Source organism: Perissodus microlepis, chromosome 14, assembly GCF_051167445.1.
Source record: "Perissodus microlepis isolate ML-2025 ecotype Zambia chromosome 14, ASM5116744v1, whole genome shotgun sequence".
Taxonomy (NCBI): domain Eukaryota; kingdom Metazoa; phylum Chordata; class Actinopteri; order Cichliformes; family Cichlidae; genus Perissodus; species Perissodus microlepis.
The window spans coordinates 38,360,185-38,366,184 of NC_140474.1; positions in this window are offsets into that span (position 1 = coordinate 38,360,185).

A 6,000-nucleotide genomic window follows, 5' to 3' on the forward strand; every position below is an offset into this window, starting at 1 on the left:
ACCAGGCTCAGGGAGGGGCGGGGCCATCTGCTGTGATTGGTTGGGGTGAGAGAAGGAAGACAGGATAAAGACATGCTGTGGAAGAGAGACAGAGATTAATAACACATATGATCAGTGTTGGGAAGGTTACTTTTAAAATGTATTCCATTACAGATTACAGATTACATGCCCCAAAATGTATTCTGTAACGTATTCTGAATACTTTGGATTACTTAATATATTATCATGCTGTTTACAACTACGTGAATGTACTATTGCTGTGATTTATTACTGTTACTGAAGGTCCGCGGCTCCGAAGCGTAGTAAAGGGACCTCTGGCTAATACGTCGGGTTCGTGTTGGGCTTGTAGCTGAAAACTAGCTTTACTTTGTTGTCTGGGTCGACTTTGCTTGCGAGAGACAGAGAGAGGCGTTGAAAGGCTGCTGCAACGGAACTTATTGTTTCAGAGGAAAACACGAACACAGTGTACAGTCGAGTCTTAACAGCTTACTTACAGCTGGGCTCTTCAGGCTCTCTGTTTGGCTGCAGTGGTTGTTATTATATTTACATGCTTCCAGCTCCCGTTTTTCTCGATGACAGCTCGTACTTTTCCTTTTTCTCCCTCCCTCGCTCACAGACACATAACGTGTATGGCAGTCCATTCTCCCTGCAGCACGGACTACACTGCCCATCAGGCTACATTCTTTAGAGCTATACCTGTAGCATTCTGCCTATTAGCTTAGCACAACAACAACAACAAGGCGCTCTCTCACCCAGGAAACACGCAGAGAGCGTCACCCTGTAACCATGGCAACCGTAACGCTGCCGCCTGGAACAACAGAACATCACAGCTGTCAAACAAAACCCAAACAGTCCTGACCCGCGACAATATGAAACAGGGAAGTACCGCCGTGTAATCCATTTATTTCAACAAAGTAACTGTATTCTAAATACCATCTTTTTAAACAGTAACTGTAACAGAATACAGTTACTCATATTTTGTATTTTAAATACGTAACGGCGGTACATGTATTCCGTTACTCCCCAACACTGGATATGATTCAATGCAGAGAGGTCTGTTAACACATGAACTAATATGAACTAATATTTTTCATATGTGTATTGTTTGTGTATTTATACACAAGCACTCATAAATATTCAAATAATTAAAAAAATGTTCATTTACCTGTTACTACCACACACCAAATCTGGTCGTTGGTACTTCCTGGCTTGCGTAGCCACTAGGTAACAAAAGCTCAACACTGCCCCCTAGCATCCTGGAGCACTTCTGTTGTGTTTTGGAGTTTGTACGTGCTCTGTCTGTAGGGGCCACCGTAAATATACTTTTATTTATTCACTCCAAAATGTAATAAATAAATTTTAAAATACAAAAACACTATTTACATTTCAACTTTAAACTATTTAAATTTTCAGCTTTTTTCTTTTAAACAAATTTAAAGTGAAACAACACAAAACACTGCAAACCACAACACAATTAAATATAAATTAAAATATGAAAACAAAAAGAAGATGCACATTCTCTGTTATATAGGCCTGGGATGATTTTTTGGGAGAGTGTTTTCCTGCTTGGAACTGTATACATAGGATTCACTGCATGAATAAACTTTCTGAATCCTTTATCATCTGCAACTGAAAATAGTTGTGGATGATTACTATACCTTTCTAATGTGACGTTGTTGTCCCTGGCTCTCTCTCTCTCTCCCTCCCGCTCTGTTCCTGTGCTACTGAGAGTGTAACTACCGCCCCTCCCCCCTCTGTTCAGCGCAAGCACATGGCTCGCGTGCGAGTGAAGCGTAAAAAAGCAGAAATAAGAGAGAGCGTGAGAGAAAGAAAAAACAACACGGCTCCCAATAAGGAGCCGGCTCGCGTCGTTCACTTCAAAGAGTCGGCTCTAAGAGCCGTTTCGTTCGCGACTGACCCATCACTAGGTTCTACACCTTCATTTGAGCCCAGCTGTGTTTGAATATACTGATTGGACTTGATTAGGAAAGCCACACACCTGTCTATATAAGACCTTACAGCTCACAATGCATGTCAGAGCAAATGAGAATCATGAGGTCAAAGGAACTGCCTGAAGAGATCAGACACAGAATTGTGACAAGGCACAGATCGAGCCAAGGTTACAAAAAAAATTCTGCTGCACTTAAGATTCCTAAGACCACAGTGGCCTGCATAATCCTTTAATGGAAGACGTTTGGGATGACCAGAACCCTTCAGAACTGAACTATCAGGGGAGAAGAGCCTTGGTGAGAGAGGTAAAGAAGAACTCAAAGATCACTTTGGCTGAGCTCCAGAGATGCAGTCAGAAGATGGGAGAAAGTTGTAGAAAGTCAACTATCACTGCAGCCCTCCACCAGTCAGGGCTGTATGGCAGAGTGGCCTGAAGGAAACCTCTCCTCAGTGCAAGACACAGGAAAGCCTGCATGGAGTTTCCTTACAGTTTTTCTCAAATGCTAAAACACATGTCACAAACGTTACCACCAGGTCCCCCAATGTCCAAACACAACACCCTTCTCTAAAGCTACATAAACACAACCACACCTTCCCACTGCAAAACTCAAACTCCCACACCAAGAGAGCAGCTCGAAGCTGTCAAAACTGTAAACACTATACACAGCATTACACACTACAGCAAAACAATTGAAAACACAATGCTCAATTTGTGAGAAGGTTCTTTGGTTCATAACTGCCAATGCATATTTTTATAAACTGTACAGTAACGGATCGTCATAGAACCCTGCAGAGGATTAGGCATTTAGATTTGTGAGTTTCACATGAAGACTATAAATCTATAAAAACATCCTGCATGTACGTACACTACTGTAACACAACTCAATGCAAAAACAGAATCTATCGCACACAACAGTACTCTCGGAAACATGATCAGGGTGTGAAGTCTTTTTTATTGTCTACACGGTCTTTTTACAGTATTACACACAGTCACTGTGCGGCATCATGTCGCCGAGCTGCATTGGGCCACATCACCTCATCCACATCGCAGGCTATATTGTCCCTTGCTAGGCACCGTGGGAAAAACGCCCTGGAATGGCGAATCCATCCCTGGAAGGCCTCCACTGGGATGTCAGCACAGGCCAGCTCCATTGCCCGTACGAGGTTCTCTCTTGTGTATGGCTGTCTGTCATACACCTTCCATCTCCATGATGAGAAGAACTCCTCTATAGGGTTCAGGAAAGGGGAGTAGGGTGGCAGACAGACGTTTAAAAAGTGGTCACTGTTGGTGGTGAACCACTCTCTGATTTGGTGTGTTTTGTGGAAGCGGACGTTGCCCCAAATGATCACATACATGTGATGTCCTAGCCTAGGATGGTGTTGTTGACGGTCCAGGAGGATGTCTTTTAGCTCCTCTAGGAAGGTGAGGAGACGTTGGGTGTTGTAAGACCCAAGGACAGCATGCCGGTGGACAAGCCCCTCCGTACCCATAGCTGCACAAAGAGTAATATTACCCCCCCGTTGGCCAGGAACCTCAGTGATGGCTCTTTGGCCAATGATGTTACGGCCTCTTCGCCTTCGTTTCTGGAGGTTGAAGCCAGCCTCATCCAGGAAGAGGTACTCATGGGGTCTGGCCATCGCGTCCAATTGCATTATCCTCTGTGAACATGGAAAAGCGTACAGGTGTTCAGAACGGTCAATCAGGTAGCACAGTATTGTCCAGAAGTAATGTAGGCCACTAAGCAACACAGTATGTCCACTAACTGTACTGTGGACATGGATGTATACGTACTTGCACATACTCGTAACGTTGTTCTATGTGTCGCGCAGAGTTGCGCTCAAAGGGAACCCTGTAGACCTGTTTCATCCTCATCTGTTGGCGCCGGAGAACTCGGTCTATTGTGGACACGCTGACAGCATCAATGTTCTCAAAGTTTACATTATCTGCAATGACTTTGTCTCTGATCTCTCGGAGTCTAATGCAGTTGTTTAAAAGTGATTTGGCGCTATATAAATAAAATTGAATTGAATTGAATTGAAAAGTAGAATGGGAGGCAGAGCCTTCAGTTTTCAGGCCCCTCTTCTGTGGAACCAGCTTCCAGTTTGGATTCGGGAGACAGAAACTATCTCTACTTTTAAGATTAGGCTTAAAACTTTCCTTTTTGCTAAAGCATATAGTTAGGGCTGGACCAGGTGACCCTGAATCCTCCCTTAGTTATGCTGCAATAGACATAGGCTGCCGGGGGATTCCCATGATGCATTGAGTTTTTCCTTTCCAGTCACCTTTCTCACTCACTATGTATTAATAGACCTCTCTGCATTGAATCATATCTGTTATTAACCTCTGTCTCTCTTCCACAGCATGTCTTTTATCCTGTCTTCCTTCTCTCACCCCAACCGGTCGCAGCAGATGGCCGCCCCTCCCTGAGCCTGGTTCTGCCGGAGGTTTCTTCCTGTTAAAAGGGAGTTTTTCCTTCCCACTGTCGCCAAAGTGCTTGCTCATAGGGGGTCATATGATTGTTGGGTTTTTCTCTGTATCTATGAAGCGCCTTGAGGCGACTTTTGTTGTGATTTGGCACTATATAAATAAAATTGAATTGAATTGTTCTCACGGACCATATCTGCAATGAGGGTTTCTTGTGCCGCTGTGAATATGGCAACCCTCCCACCTCTATGTGGCATCCTTTCAGCTCTAAAGAAAGAAACATGTGTTGTCAATTGACTGATTTATATGTAAAACTACATGTAAAGTAACAGACCACTTTCACAGGCCTGTAAAACTGTAGTGTGACAAAGAAAACAATAGCGTACTATACCTGTTGTGTTGTCTAAATGCCTTGATAATGGTGGCCACGGTGAACCTACTCAGGTTTGGATGTACTCTTCGTCCCGCTTCAGCCATTGTCATGCCATGGCCAATGACATGATCAATTACTGTTGCTCGCATATCATCTGTTATGATGGTGTGAGGTTGTCTTCTTCTCCCACCTGGACCTTCTCCTCTCTCTTGTTGGCCTCCTTCTCTTCCTCCTCTACTCCGAACTCCTCTTCTTCTTAGGCCTTCACCTCTTCCTCCTCTGATCTCAACCCCTCTTCCTCTTTGGCCTGCAGCTCTTCTCCTTCCGCACGCTCGAATGCCTTCATCCATTGTGATTGTTTGGCATCTTCACCAAACTATGCTTTTATAGGTGGGGTCACATCATTAGCAACAGGTGTCTTCAATTTTGAGTCGTTGTGTGTAGTGACTGAGGCCAGGTGTGTTCCCTGTGTTCAAAGATTGGTGACTGTGGCAAGCATTTTGCATCACATGGGCTTTCATTTGAGAATATGAGCAGAGTTGTTTTGCAACATGTGTTTTAGCAAGGAAAAATGTGTTTAGATTTATGAGTACAGAGGGTTGTGTTTTGTGAATTGTGTCTTCATGTGACATGTGTTTATGGTACTGGAATATGGTGGCTACATTTAGTAAATGTGTTTAGACTACTGGTCATTTGGGTTACAGGATTGGCTTTTGTGTTTTAACATTTGAGAAAAACTGTAAAAACACATGAAGGACTCCAAGATGGTGAGAAATAAGATTCTCTGGTGTGATGAGACCAAGATAGAACTTTTCGGCCTTAATTCTAAGTGGTATGTGCGGAGAAAGCCAGGCACTGCTCATCACCTGGCCAATACGGTCCCAACAGTGAAGCATGGTGGTGGCAGCATCATGCTGTGGGGGTGTTTTTCAGCTGCAGGGAAAAGACGACTGGTTGCAATTGAGGGAAAGATGAATGCGGCCAAGTACAGGGATATCCTGGAAGAAAACCTTCTCCTGAGTGCTCAGGACCTCAGACTGGGCTGAAGGTTTGCCTTCCAACAAGACAATGACCCTAAGCACACAGCTAAAATAACGAAGGAGTGGCTTCACAACAACTCTGTGACTGTTCTAGAATGGCCCAACCAGAGCCCGGACTTAAACCCAATTATGCATCAGTGGAGATACCTAAAAATGGCTGTCCACCAACATTTACCATCCAACCTGACAGACCTGGAGAGGATCTGCAAAAA